Below are 15,000 nucleotides of genomic sequence, written 5' to 3' on the forward strand. Positions count from 1 at the left end.
TGTTGTCAAATAAGTTCAAAGGTCTAACATTTTCCCATCTACTCTCATCCCAAACAATCCTAATCAGTCGTCCAGTTTTTTGGGTGGTATCATATGCAATTATTTTCTTCTCAGCAGCTTGTGTTGTAAAATAAGTTCAAAGGTCTAACATTTTCCCTTCTGCTCCCATCCCAAACAAACCTAACCAGTCGTCCAGTCAATCGTTCCCTCTCGTCCACTCCTGCTCTCCTGTTTGTGTCCGCGTCATTATTTTCGTTTTATGATTCGCGTGATTAATGGTCGGGTTTTTGGAGTAATTGCGTCCCCGGCGGTAATTAAGAGTTTTAATGTGCGCGGGGAAGATGGGGAATTTGTATCTCATTAGGACCATCGGGAAAGTGAGAGGGACGAGGAAAAAAGAGGAAATTATTAAAAGGCAAATAAGAAAAGTGTGTTGGATTGGGCTGCGGCTTGGTGGTTCCTGTTTCTCTGTTTCGGGTTTTCTCTTCCTTTCTTTCTCTTTCTTTATCTTTTTTTCTCAATATTTTACTTTTTCTTTATCTTTTATTGCTTCTTTGGTTCTCGGTTTAGTGTTTTTTCCTTCTTTCTTTCTTTCTCTTTTTTTTCTTTCTTTTTCTCAATGTTTTTCTCCTCTATCTTACTTAACTTACCTTCGTCTATATTTTTCCTTTATTCTTTCTTTCTTTCTTTCTTCTTTCTTATTATTTTTAATATTGTTTGCTCTCTCTCTCTCTCTCTCTCTCTCTCTCTCTCTCTCTCTCTCTCTCTCTCTCTCACTCACACACACAAACACACACACAAACACCAGCCCCTCCCCTCCTCCCCCTATCCAAACACCTCCATCCCCCCCCCCCCCACCTTACCCCCCCCCACAAGCCATTACGCTGCAAATGAAGGTGAATGAGCGGCACTGAATGAATGAATGGATTAAAAAGCATGAAAAAGCGAGAGCGGGACGAGCGGCGGTCTGGTGTTTTTTTTGGCCTCGTTTTTTGGGGTGAGTTTTATTTTTTTTGGGTGTTTTTTTTTCGTTTTTTTTTTGACGGGGAGGTTAATGTTAATGCCGTGCTGAGCGAGCGAGTGAGTGAGTGCTTTATCTTCATGTGCGTGTGTGTGTGTGTGTGTGTGTGTGTGTGTGTGTGTGTGTGTGTGTGTGTGTGTGTGTGTGTGTGTGTGTGTGTGTGTGGCGCGGGGAGAGAGTGGGAGAGAGAGGGAAAAAAAGTGATAATGAGTTAGAGAGATAGAAATGGAGAATGAGAGAGAGAGAGAGAGAGAGAGAGAGAGAGAGAGAGAGAGAGAGAGAAATATAGAGAGAGAGAGAGTAAGAGAGAGAGAGAGAGAGAGAGAGAGAGAGAGAGAGAAATCAGGTAATACGTAGTCAACGGTTTGGAAATCTGAATATCGAATGTAATCTCTCTCTCTCTCTCTCTCTCTCTCTCTCTCTCTCTCTCTCTCTCTCTCTCTCTCTCTCTCTCTCTCTCTCAGTCCTTTACCGCACCTCTCTCTATCTCACTCACTCTCTCTTTCTCTCTCTCCCGAAGTAAACTTTATGAAAAATGTAAAATGTAAAATCCTCGTCACTTTTTTTCGACTAAATTCTTTGAGAAAAATTGCAAAAGGTGTTTCAGAGAGAGTGACAAGGCAGCTCTCGGGCCAATCAAAAGAGAGAGAGAGAGAGAGAGAGGGGGGGGATGATGAAATATATATGAAAAGGATAGAGGTAGATTTTGAAAGGAAAGGAAAGGAAAAGAAGGAAGGAAGGAAGGAAGGAAGGAAGGAAGGAAGGAAGGAAGGTGATGAATGAAAGAGAAGAGAAAGAAACAGAAGAAATGAAGTGTACGAAAAAAAAAAGTAAAGAAGTAAAGAGAGAGAGAGAGAGATAGAGAAGAGAGGAGGAAGGAAGGAAGAGAGAGAGAAAGAGAGAAAGGAAGGAGAGAAGAAAGGAATGACAGGAAAAGAGAAGTGACAAAGTAAGAGAGAGAGAGAGAGAGAGAGAGAGAGAGAGAGAGAGAGAGAGAGAGAGAGAGAGAGAGAGAGAGAGAGAGAGCATGACGTGACCCCCATAATGACCTCATCACAAACCAGCATCATGTCAGGTCATTCGTCACCTCAAAATGGGAGGTCATATTTTTCTCTCCTCCTTTCTTTCCTCCTCCTTTCCTTCTCTCCTCCTCCTCTCTCTCTCTCTCTCTCTCTCTCTCTCTCTCTCTCTCTCTCTCTCTCTCTCTCTCTCTTTTCTGTCTTTAATATTTATCTCTCAATCTTATTCTTTCTGTCTCTCTCCCTTCATTCCTTCTTTCTTTTCTTCCTCTTCTTTCTTCCCTCTTTCTCTTTTCTTCTATTCTATTTCTTCCTCTATTCCTCCATTTTCTTCCTCCATTCCTTATTCCCCTTTTATCATTCTTCTTTCTAATTTCGTCTTCTTTTTTCTTTGATTCTCGTTTCGTTTTTGTATCCTTTCTCTCTCTCTCTCTCTCTCTCTCTCTCTCTCTCTCTCTCTCTCTCTCTCTCTCTCTCTCTCTATATCCGTAAATTCTCTTCCATTTTTCATCCTTCGCTTCGCTATCCACAAGATTTATTTAGTTTCTCAATTTCTCTTTATTGTTATTCTCTCTCTCTCTCTCTCTCTCTCTTTATTGTTATTTTCTGCAGTTTGTTGAGTGTGAGGTTACGTGTGTGTGTGTGGGGGTGGGTGGGTGTGGGTGTAAGTGAGGGATGGAGGGAAGGGAGAGATGGAGGGAAGGGATGGATGGAGGTAAGTTTTTCCTCCAAGTGTCTGTCTCACTCCTGTTTCCTTTTTGTCAAACTCTTGTAACAGACAGGCTGGGGGGAGGCAGAAGTTGTGTGTGTGTGTGTTTGTGTGTGTGTGTGTGTGTGTGTGTGTGTGTGTGTGTGTCTCTCTCTCTCTCTCTCTCTCTCTCTCTCTCTCTCTCTCTCTCTCTCTCTCTCTCTCTCTCTCTCTCTCTCTCTCTCTCTCTCTCTCTCTCTCCTCTCTCTCTCTCTCTCCTCTCCTTCTCTCTCTCTCTCTCTCTCTCTCTCTCTCTCTCTCTCTCTCTCTCTCTCTCTCTCTCTCTCTCTCTCTCTCTCTCTCTCTCTCTCTCTCTCTCTCTCTCTCTCTCTCTCCTTTTATCTTATTTTTTTATCTTATTTTCCTCATCTTCTTACTGGTTATGTTTCTTCCCTCTCCTTCCCGTCCTTCCTTCCTTCCTTCGTTCTCTTTCCTTCTCTCCTCTCCTTCTTCTCTTCTTCTTTCACTATGTCTTTGTTTTCTTTCCTTTGTTCCTTTGTTTCCTCTTCCCTTCTCTTTTTTTCTTCTTCTTTTTCCTTTTTTTCTATATTTCTGTCTTCGTTTCATTCGCTTTCTTTCTTTTTTCTCTTCCTTGTTTTCTTGTTTCTTTTCCTTCTCTCCTTTTCTTTTTCTTTCTATATTTTCATTCCTTTCTTCCCTCTTTCCTTCCCTTTTTTTCTTCTTCTTTCTCCCTTTTTCTATATTTCTGTCTTCTTTTCTTTTTCTCCTTCCTTGTTTTATTGTTTCTTTTCCTTCTCTCCATTCCTTCTTCTTTCTATATTTCTATCTTCGTCTATTCCTCTTTCTTCATGCCTTTTTTTCGTTCTTCTCCTTCTTTCTTTGTTTTCGTATATGTCAATCTTCGTCTCCTTCTTTTGCTTCCCTCCTTCTCTGTTTCCTTCCTTCCTTCCTTCCTTCTCTCACACATTTCTTATTTCCAATCTGTATCGGTTTTCCTCCTCCTCCAATTTCCCTCTCTTTCTCTCTGACACACGCATACCTCCCCTCCTCTCCCTCCTTACAACCGCCTACATCCCCACACTCAACCCCCCTCCCCCCCGCCACTCCCACACCCCTTCACTCTACCCCCACCCACCCCAAAACACTAGACTCTTTAATTAAACCTGTATAGGGAGGAAGTGCAGTAATTAATCAAGCATTCTCTAATACGCGCACGAACACGGGAGGGCATTAGACGTGTCCTGAACATGATTTATTCTTGTACTTTTAATTTCCCCCGGGACGAACGGGCAGGTAACGGTGTCACTAATGAGCTAAGGCCCTCACCTGTTGTTGGCCCTCCTGCCCGAAACACACCTGGGATATTAATTAGGTGCAGGTGAAAGGGACGCACGCACACACACACGCACACACACACACACACACACACACACACACACACACACACACACACACACACACACACACTCATATATAAAGAATCAAGGTTGTTAATATTTAATGTGTATATATACTTACATAGGTACGTACATATAGTAGTTTGAGGTACACACACACCCAAAAAAAATAATGATGTACAGAGCTTTTAAAATACATACATATATACATACATACATTCATTCATATATACATACATACACGTTTATATATTATTTTTTTTCATTTTTTCTTTATTAGTTTATGCGAGTTTTGTTTTCTTCTTCGTTTCTCTTTTTTTACTTTTTTTTCTTTCTTATTCCTTTATTTCATTCTACTTTTTTTCATCCCCGTCCTTCTCTCTTTCTCTTCCCATTGTTATTACTACTATTACTCTCTCTCTCTCTCTCTCTCTCTCTCTCTCTCTCTCTCTCTCTCTCTCTCTCTCTCTCTCTCTCTCTCTCTCTCTCTCTCTCTCTCTCTCTCTCTCTCTCTCTCTCTCTCTCTCTCTCTCTCTCTCTCATACATGCGCTCAGAGACTTGCTAGGCATATATGAGTGGTCGTCAGTCTGTCTTCCTTACCGCCAGGGGGCGCTAACACTTTATTACGACACCGATTTCCATGCCTCGGGGGGCGGGGAATGAGGTCAGGCAGATGCAGAGATAAGCAGAAAACGAATGGGGGGGGGATGTTGAAACCAGGTGCAGAAGGGATTAAACTGCGTGGCGGCTGAAGTTTTTCCTGTTTTGATTGTTCCTTATTTTGTACACGTGGAAAGAGACAGTTACAAGAGATGCAGATAATTAATGCAACAGATATAGAGCAGAACACGAAAGGGGGATGTTAGAGCAAGGTGCAGAAGGGATTAAACTGCATGGCGGCTGAACTTTTTCCTGTTTTTGGTGTTCCTTATTTTGTAAACGTGGAGAGAGACAGTTACAAGAAATGCAGATAATTAATGCAACTGATATAGAGCAGAACACAAATGGAGGATGTTAGAGCAAGGTGTCGAAGGTGAATTAAAATGTGTTGCACCTGAACTTTGACCTCTTGTGTGTGTGTGTGTGTGTGTCTTATTTTTCTGAGTGTGGAAAAAGACAGTTACAGGAAATACAGATAACAGAGGCAACAAATATCACAACAGACTCAAATGGGAGATGTTAAAACCAGGTGTGAAGGTAAATGAAATGTCGTAATACCTGTAGTTCTACCTGTTCTGTTTGCCTCTCTTTATAAACGTGGAAAGAGAGAGTTACAAGGAATATATTTTGTGTGCGTGTGTGTGTTAGAGAAATCGACAGGAAAAGAGATAGGATAAAAATAGACAGAAATAGATGAAAAAAAAACGAGAAAGGTAGAAACGAAAGAAGGAAACAAGGCAGGAAGAAAGGAAGGAGAGAAGTAAACAGAAGAGAAAGAGAAAAAGAGAGAAAAAAGGGAGAAAGTGAAAGAAAAGAAAGACACAGCGAAGCTAGAAAACAAATGAAACGAAAGACAGAAATATAAAACGAAAAGAATGAAAAGAAAAGAAAGAAAGAAAAAGGAGACAAAAAAAAAAAGAATAAAAAGGAGTTAGAAAAAAAAGTTTAGAAGATATCTGAGGCTTAGATGTGAAGATTGTTTTACTCGTTCCACCAATGACCGGGGTAGGGTTTCTTAGTGGGCCCGTTGTGGCGCAGGCAAGTGTTTATAGTGGCGCCATCTTGCTTGGCTCATGCTACCCCGCGGAGCTCATCTTTGATCCTCATTTTAAAGAGAGAATCCAGAGTCCGGGTTGATAGGCGGTCTTCAGGGCAGCATGTGGGTAGTCTTGGGGCACTCGGCGGTGACTGATATATCTCTGCTTGTGGTGGGAGGCAGGATTCGAACCCGCGTCACGCTATCCACTCAACCACCGCCACCGCAAAGTTACAGGGAATACTGATAATAGAGAGAAGACATAGATATAAAATAGAACCGTTTAGAGGAGAAATGGGAACCTCAGGAATGAAGGGGAATGAAAACAGCATTACACCTGGATATTAATGTTTTTATTTCTCTAAGCGTTGAAAGAGAAACAAAAGGAAGATTAAAAGCGGATATACGAGGCTTAGGTATGAAAGGGAATCAAATCTGGAAATATTATCTGTTCTATCTGTTTTACATATATTTTTCTTTATTTCTTTTTCTAAACGTTGGAAGGGAGATTAAAACGAAACGGTCAACGGTCTCTTCTGGCGTCTCTTCATCGTTAGGCCGTGAATGGGTTGTCTCTCCTTCAATTTCGGTGACGCTGTGTTCTCTGTCTCTCTCAGGGAATGGACGAGGCAGAGAGAGAGAGAGAGAGAGAGAGAGAGAGAGAGAGAGAGAGAGAGAAACAAGGAAAAAGAGAAGACAATTAGAAAGAAGAATGATAAAAGGGGAATAAGGAATGGAGGAAGAAAATGGGGGAATAGAGGAAGGAAGAGAAGAGAAGAAAAGAGAAAGAAGGAAGAAAGAAGAGGAAGAAAAAAAAGAAGGAATGAAGGGAGAAAGACAGAAAGAATAAGATTGAGAGAGAGAGAGAGAGAGAGAGAGAGAGAGAGAGAGAGAGAGAGAGGATGAAGTTCAATGGTAATGGTTTATTGATGGACTGACCGTGTGTGTGTGCGTGTGTGTGTGCGTGTGGGGGTCATTCTGTGTGCGTGCGTGTGTGCGAGGGGGGGTGCTTGTGTGTGCGTGTGTGTGTAAGATAAATAGACAGGAAAAGAGAGATAGAAGGACGAAAACAGATAGAAATAGAAGAAAAAAAACGAGAAAGAAGGAAACAGGGAAAGAAGAAATGATGGAAAGAAGAAGTAAACAAAATAGAAAGAGAGAAAGAGAGAGAAAAAGAGAGAAAGGGAAAGAAAAGAAAGAAAGAAACAGCGAATCTAGAAAACAAATGAAACAAAAGAGAGAAATACAGAACGAAAAAGATAGGAGGAAAAGAAAGAAAAGAAAGGAAAGAAAGAAGGAAGGAGAGAGAGAGACAGAAACAGAGAGAAAGAAAGAATCATAAAAAGAGAAAATCAACGAATAATTAAACCAGACAAAGTAATTTCCGTCCGGCGCCTTTTTTCTCGTTATATTCTCAAACATTATGTAGCGAAAAATGGCTCTGATATCACGGCCATTATGCGCCACTCCGAACACTTAAAAGGCTTGACGAAATTATGCAAGGAAAATAGAGGATGATACGAGAGAGAGAGAGAGAGAGAGAGAGAGAGAGAGAGAGAGAGAAAGGAACGTTGATAGATAGACACAGAGAGAGAGAGAGAGAGGAAAGGTCAGAAGGAAAGATAAGGGAAGGTAACAATGGGAAGAGACAGAGAAAGAAAGATGAAGGAGAAAAGATGAAGGAAGATAATAGAGAAACAATGGAAAGAAGGAAAGGAGAGAAAGATAGCAAGAAATAAAGAAGAATAAGCAAAAATTGATGAAGAGACAGAAAGTGATAGAAATTAATAATGAAAGAGAAGCAAAATGAAGGAGTAAAGAGCGAAGGAAGGAAGGATAAAAAGGAGAATAATGAAAAAAAATGGATAAATAAGAGGAGAGAAAAAAAACGCGATAATCAGACAGAGACAGAGAATGAAAGAAAAATATAGAACACACACACACACACACACACACACACACACACACACACACACACACACACACACACACACACACACACACACACACACACACACACACACACACACACACACACACACACACACACTCAAAGAGAATAAGTCAACGAGCAAGCAAACACGAAGAAAGGCAATAAAGGAAGACAAAGAAAAAAACGAAGAAAAAAAAAGGGATAAATTAACGAAGACAAGCAGAATATAAAACACTAATCAAGCCGAGAAAAGAAAGAAATAAAACAAAGAAGATTAAAAGAAAACAAACAAGCAAAACAAAAACACGGTAACCCAACAGAGGAAGAAGACAAAAAAAGGCGATAATTGTGAAAGAGGAAAGAAAAGAAGACAAATTAAGAAAAAAACGCGATAATGCAATTGAGAAAGAAAGTAAATAAATAAAACAACAAAAAATAGAATACGATATAGACAATGAGAGAGAGAGATCAAAACAGAGAGAAAGACACAAAATATTCAACAAACACACAAACATACTGCACAAACACGCACAAGACTCCCCATCCCCCTCTCCACACACACACACACACACACACACACACACACACACACACACACACACACACACACACACACACACACACACACACACACACACACACACACACACACACACACACACTGTCCCTTTTCAAATTCAGAGCGAGAGAGAGAAAAAATTGCATTACATTTGAGTGAAGCCGAAATGTAAGTGTTTGATGGACTTTACCAGGCGTAATCACTGTGTTTGAGAGAGAGAGAGAGAGAGAGAGAGATAAAAAAAGGGTGACTATAAAACACCAACCGCGAAAAAAGACGTAAAAATATGTGTGTGAAAAAATTTAGTCAGGATAGAAAAGTTTGTGAATACCGTGTTTTTTGTGGGGGAGGGAGAGAGAGAGAGAGAGGGAAGGGGAGAGAGGGAGGGAAGGGAGAGAGGGAAGGAGGGTAAGGAGGGAGAGAAGGGGTGAATGAGTGAATGAGTGAGTGAATTTGTGAGTTTGAGAATGCGGTGTTTTTTGGGAAGGGAGAGAGAGAGGGAGGAGAGAGAGGAAGGAGAGGAGGATAGAAGGGGTGAATGAGTGAATGAGTGAGTGAATTTGAGAATTTGAAGATTGAAGGCATGAAAATTGTGGGTTTGAGAATACCGTGTTTTTGGGGGAAGGGAGTGATAGGGAGGGAGGGGGAGAGAGGGAAGGAGGAAAAGGAGGTAGAGAAGGGGTGAATAAGTGAGAGAGTGAATCTGTGAGTAAGTTAAATAATGAATGAGCGAGTGAATGACTGATTGACTGACTAAATGAATGTTTTTTTAAGATATAATTTTCTCATATTTTCTATTTTAATTCAATTTTTTATCATTCATTAAGTTAGCCCTTTAGATCTTTCCTGTATTCCTGTTTTCTTTTCTTCTCTTTCTTATTCCTCTTTCTTTTAATTTTTCTCCCTCCTTCTCCGTCTTTTCTTAATTTCACTTTTTTCCCTCACTTTCTTCTCCTAACATGACTTCTTTTTCTTCTTCTCTTAATATTAGTTTTCCTTCCTCTTTTCTTAATTTCAAATCTGCTATTATTTTTTTCAGGTTTTTCATACTATTATTTCCTAGTTATTTTTCTTCGCTAATATCACTTTCCTACTTTTTTTTTGCTCATTTAGTATTTTTTTCCTTCTCTCTCTCTCTCTCTCTCTCTCTCTCTCTCTCTCTCTCTCTCTCTCCTCTTCGGTTTCATTAAACTCTCTCATTAACTCCTAAACGGTTTCATTTATTAAGTCTATTACATTATTTTTTTTCTCCTTTTAAATGCTGGAGAGTTTGTTTAATTATTTCTTTTTTTTTTCTATGGTTATCTTCCGTGCGTTGATGTTTTTCTTCTTTTCTTTCCTCACTGTGTTTTCGTTTTCTTTTTCTCCTTTTTTTCTTCCTTCTTTTTTTTTGTATTTTTCTTAGTGGTGGAGTTTGTTTAATTATTTCTGTTTTCTATGGTTATCTTCGTGCGTTGATATTTTTTTCTTTTCCTTCCTCACTTTGTCTTCCTTTTCTTTTTCTCTTTCTTTTCTTCCTTCTTTTTATAACTTCTAATTTCCATGCCTTCAGTCTTTTCCTTTTTTTCCTTTTTTCCTCTGTGTCATTTTTCTTTTTCTCATTTCGTTTTTCTCATGCATTAAATCTTTCCTTTCATTCCTTTCTCTTTATTTCTTTTCGTTTTTCTTCATTTTATTAACTTCTAATTTTCAGGCGTTCAGTCTTTTCCTTTTTTTCCTCATTGTCATTTTTCTTTTTCTCATTTCGTTTTTTCCTGCATTAAATCTTTCCTTTCTTTCCTTTCTCTCGTTTTTCTTCTTATTTCCTTCGTTTTTTCCCTCCTTCGTTATTTTTTTCCTTTCTCTCTGCATTAGTCGTCAGTGTATATTTGCTTCTCATATTTTGTTTGGTTTTCCTTCTTCTCTTTTTACTTAATTATCTTCACGCACTAAATCATCCTTTCTCCCTCTCATTACGTGTCACACTTCATCATTCTTTCTTTATTCTTTTCCTTCTATTTTTTCTCATCTACTTTTTTTCTCCTCCTCGCGGTAAATTCTCATTACTTAGCTACATTTCTTAAAGTGTTGCCTAATCCACTTTCGCCTTTGTTTGCCCACTTTCACTAGCCGAGAGAGAGAGAGAGAGAGAGAGAGAGAAGAGAGAGAGAGAGAGAGAGAGAGAAGTGAGATAAGAGAAAGGAGAGAGAGAGAGAGAGAGAGAGAGAGAGAGAGAGAGAGAGAGAGAGAGAGAGAGAGAGAGAGAGAGAGAGAGAGAGAGAGAGAGAGAGAGCTGTAATTAACTTCCTCTTTTTCAAGCTTTACCTCATTTAACAGAAGTCAATTATTTTTACACTCTTTTCTTCCTCTATTTTCTTCCCCTTTTTCTTCTTTCGCTTATTCTTCTTTCCTTTCTTTTGTTTTCAATTTCTTTTCTCATTTTATCATTCCTCTTCTTCTCTGTCTTTTACTATCTTCTTTTCTTCTTTCCTCTATTCCTGTTTTCTTCTCTTTTCTTCTCTTCCTTATTCCTCTTTATCAGTTCTCTTTTCTTCTTATTTCTTTTCCTCCTATTCTTTCCTCTTTTCTTAATTTCACTTTTTTCCTCATTTTCTTCTCCTGACATGAATTCTTTTTTTCTTCCTTTCTTCTTTTAATATTACTCTTCCTTTCTCTTTTCTTAATTTCACTTTTTTCCTCACTTTCTTCTCCTAACATGACTTCTTTTCCCTCCTTTCCTTCTCTTAATATTTCTTTTCTTTCCTCTTTTTTTTAATTTCACTTTTCTTCCTCACTTTCTCCTAACATGACTTCTTTTTTTTTATTCTTTCCTTCTTTTAATATTACTTTTCCTTCCTCTTTTCTTAATTTCACTTTTCTTCCTCACTTTCTTCTCCTAACATGACTTCTTTTTTTCTTCTTTCCTTCTTTTAATATTACTTTTCCTTCCTCTTTTCTTAATTTCACTTTCTTCCTCACTTTCTTCTAACATGACTTCTTTTTTTCTTCTTTCCTTCTTTTAATATTTCTTTTCCTTCCTCTTTTTTTAATTTCACTTTTTTCCTCACTTTCTTCTCCTAATTTGACTTCTTTTTCCTCCTTTCCTTCTCTTAATATTTCTTTTCTCTGCTTTTCTTCTCTATTTTACCTTTTCTTCACTTTTTTTCATATTTATTCTTTTTTCCTCTTTTTCTTCCCTCGTTAATACTTTTCCCTTCTTTTTCTTCTCTCGATAAAACTTTTTCTCTCCCTTTCGTCTCCTAATTAAACTTTTCTTTTTCCTCACTTTTCTTTTATATTTTACTTTTTCTTGCCTTTTCCTTTTACTTTTTTCTTTTTTTTCTTCCCTCGTTATTACTTTTTCCCTTCTTTTTTCTTCTCTCGATAATACTTTTTCTCTCTTTTTCGTCTCCTAATTTTACTTTTCTTTTTCGCTTCTTTTCTTTCCTCTCCATTTTTTCCTCATTAGCTGACTGTCTTTGCTGAATAATACTTTGTCTTCCTTTTCTTCTTTTTAATTCGACTTTCCGTCTTCTAATACGATTTTTTCCTCCCTCCTTTTCTTCCCTCTTTTTCGTCTCATCATCTTTTCCTCATTAGTTGATTATATTCGCTCAAATTTTCCTTCTTTTCATCTCTTAACTCTATTTTTTCCTCCCTCCTTTTCTTCCCTCTTTTTCTTCTCTCCATCTTTTTCTCATTAGTAGATTATGTTCGGTCAAATTTTCCTTCTTTTCATCTCTTAATTCTACTTTTTCCTCTTTTTTTCCCTTTTCCATCTTTTCCTCATTAGTTGATTATATTTGCGCAGTTTTTTCTTCTTTTCATGTCTTATCTCTACTTTTTCCTCTTTTCCTCCCTCTTTTTCTTCTCTCAATCTTTTCTTCATTAGCTGATTATATTCACTCAAATTTTCCTTCTTTTCATCTCTTAACTCTACTTTTTCCTCCCTCCTTTTCTTCCCTCTTTTCTTCTCTTCATCTTTTCCTAATTAGATGATTATATTCGCTCAAATTTTCCTTCTTTTCATCTCTTAACTCTACTTTTTCCTCCCTCCTTTTCTTCCCTCTTTTTCTTCTCTCCATCTTTTTCTCATTAGTAGATTATGCTCGCTCAATTTTTCCTTCTTTTCACCTCTTAACTCAATTTTTCCTCCCTCTTTTTCTTCTCTCCATCTTTTCCTAATTAGATGATTATATTCGCTCAAATTTTCCTTCTTTTCATCTCTTAACTCTACTTTTTCCTCCCTCCTTTTCTTCCCTCTTTTTCTTCTCCGTCTTTTTCCTCATTAGTTGATTATGGTCGCTCAAATTTTCCTTCTTTTCATCTCTTAACTCAATTTTTCCTCCCTCTTTTTCTTCTCCATCTTTTCCTCATTAGTTGATTATATTCGCTCAAATTTTCCTTCTTTTCATCTCTTTACTTTTTCCTCCCTCTTTTTCTTCTCCATCTTTTCCTCATTAGTTGATTATATTCGCTCAATTTTTCCTTCTTTTCATCTCTTAACTACTTCTCCCTCACTCTTTTTTCTTCCCTCCATCTTTTCCTCGTTAGCTGATTGTCTTCGCTAATTTTCCTCCTCCGGCGTCGCCCAGGTGTGAAAAGTGCAGGTAAACATTCCTGGTGACCTAATTAACAGGTGTTTGGCCCACGCTTGTGACTTTGATTGGCGCTCATTAGCAGGTGTGTGTGTGTGTACGTGCGTGTGTTGGGGGGGGGGGAAGGTGGGGAGGTGGGGTGGTACGTGTGTGTGTGTGGGGGGGGTTGGGTCGTTACGTGTGTGTGTGTGTGTGTGTGTGTGTGTGTGTGTGTGTGTGTGTGTGTGTGTTAAGATTTGATGAAGTTTGGGAAGGTGCAGAAGAGGAGAAGGAAGATGCAGGAGGATAAGGAAGAGGAGGAGGAGGAGGAGGAAGAGGAGGAGGAGGAGGAGGAGGAGGAGGTGATTAAAAGGAATAAGAGGAGGAGGAGGAGGAAGAGGATGTGATGTTTTATTATTTTATTCAATCTATATTTTCTCATTATTTTATTCAATTTTTTTATCTCTTATTTCATCCTCTATTCCTCATTTTTATTAATTTTTTTCAAGTATAATCTTTTCTTTTTATTCCTATTCCTCCACTTCCATTCCTGTATTTCTCTCTTTTTTTTATATTCAATTAACTTTAATATTATTTTATCTCTCTCTCTCTCTCTCTCTCTCTCTCTCTCTCTCTCTCTCTCTCTCTCTCTCTCTCTCTCTCTCTCTCTCTCTCTGTATTGTATTCTGTATTTTTTATTCATATTTTTTTCATTTTCAGTGCTGTATTTTCAATCATTTTCGTGCTATCCAATTTATTTCTTTATTTCTGTATTTTGTTTTTATTTTTTCTATGTCTCTTTGCAGTGTATTTTATTTTCTCATTCGTATATATTTCCATTTTTATTTCAGTTTCTTTTTCCACGGTTTTCCGAATTCCTTTTTCCTCTCTTATTTCCTATATATTTCTTTATTATTATTTCAGACTATCCAGCTCCTCTCTTCTCTCCTTCTCCCTCTTCACATTTTATTTTTATTTCTTTGTTTCTTTTTCCACGGTTTTTGTAATTCTTTTTCCTCTCTTATTTCGTATTTTTATTTACTTTCTTTATTATTATTTCAGACTCTCTAGTTCCTCTCTTCTCTCTTTCTCCCTCTTCGCATTTCATTTTTATTTCTGTTTCATTTTCCACGATTTCTGTAATTCCTTTTCCTTTTATTTCATATTTATTTACTTTATTTATTATTATTTCAGGCTATCAAGTTCCTTTCTCCTCTCTCTTTATTTTTTATGTATCTTTGCAGTGTGTTTTATTATCTCATTCGTATATATTTCCATTTTTATTTCCATGTTTCTTTTTCCTCTGTTTTTGTAATTCCTTTTTCCTCTCTTATTTCGTATTTATTTACTTTATTTATTATTATTTCAGACTCTCTAGTTCCTCTCTTCTCTCTTTCTCCCTCTTCGCATTTCATTTTTATTTCTGTTTCTTTTTCTTCTGTTTTTGTAATTCCTTTTCCTTCTCTTATTTCGTATTTATTTACTTTCTTTATTATCATTTCAGCCTATCCATTTTCTCTCTCCCTCTCTCTCCCTCTCTTCGCATTTCACTTCATCGTTTCGCTCGTATATTTCCCTCTATTTCTCTCTCTCTTTCCTCTCTTCGTTTCATTATTTCACTCTTTCTGTTTCTCCTTTATCTCCTTCCATCGCGTTTAATTTTCTCTCCATTTCCACTTTCATTCCTGTTTGTTCTCCCTTTTCTCACCCCTCCATTATTTTGTACATTATCACATTATTCTTCGTCTATCTAATTATCTGTTTCTCTTTATGTATTTTATTTCATCTTATTTTATTCGTATTTCTACATTTATTCTCGTATATTCTCTCTCATTTTTCTTCTTTTCTTCTCCTATCTTCTACATTCTGTCTTCTGTCTTGTCTTTCTTCCATTTTCCTTCTGTTTCTATTATTTATTTATTTATTTGCATAATATTTAGTCTTCTTTTTATTTCTATTTCCACTTTTATTCCTCCGCTTTTCTCTCTATTCATTATTTTTCATTCTTCCCCTGTTTATCATTCTTTCTCTTTACAATGTGTTTCACCTCCTTACTGTTCCTATCTCCACTTTTATCCCTTTGTGTCTTTCCCTCTCTCATTATTTTTC

The 15,000-nt window shown here is 37.6% G+C and overlaps 1 protein-coding gene across 3 annotated transcripts in view; it reads left to right on the forward strand.

Moving 5' to 3' along the window:
- Window positions 1-15,000, forward strand: part of LOC126985677 (hemicentin-2-like) — a 143,917-nt gene that overhangs the window by 8,624 nt on the left and 120,293 nt on the right. The window lies entirely within an intron of this gene.

Source organism: Eriocheir sinensis, chromosome 60 (assembly GCF_024679095.1).
Source record: "Eriocheir sinensis breed Jianghai 21 chromosome 60, ASM2467909v1, whole genome shotgun sequence".
NCBI classification, from domain to species: Eukaryota; Metazoa; Arthropoda; class Malacostraca; order Decapoda; family Varunidae; genus Eriocheir; species Eriocheir sinensis.